Raw genomic sequence first — 214 nt, forward strand, 5'->3', positions numbered from 1 at the left:
TTGCTGCTGCTGCTGCTGTTTCTGTGGCTGCTGTTGCTGGCGTTGCTGCTGCTGCTAGGTGTATTGTTGCTGCTATGGTTGTTGCTGCTGTTGCTTTCCTGTCTGCAGCAGCAGCAGCAGCAGCAGCAGCAGCAGCAGCAGCAACTGCTGCTGCATTTTTTCTGTTGCAGTTTGTCTCTGTACGGTGTACATTCATCTCTCTGCATATATATTT

The sequence above is a fragment of the Eimeria mitis genome, genomic scaffold, assembly GCF_000499745.2.
Source record: "Eimeria mitis Houghton genomic scaffold, Emh_scaff424, whole genome shotgun sequence".
NCBI classification, from domain to species: Eukaryota; Apicomplexa; class Conoidasida; order Eucoccidiorida; family Eimeriidae; genus Eimeria; species Eimeria mitis.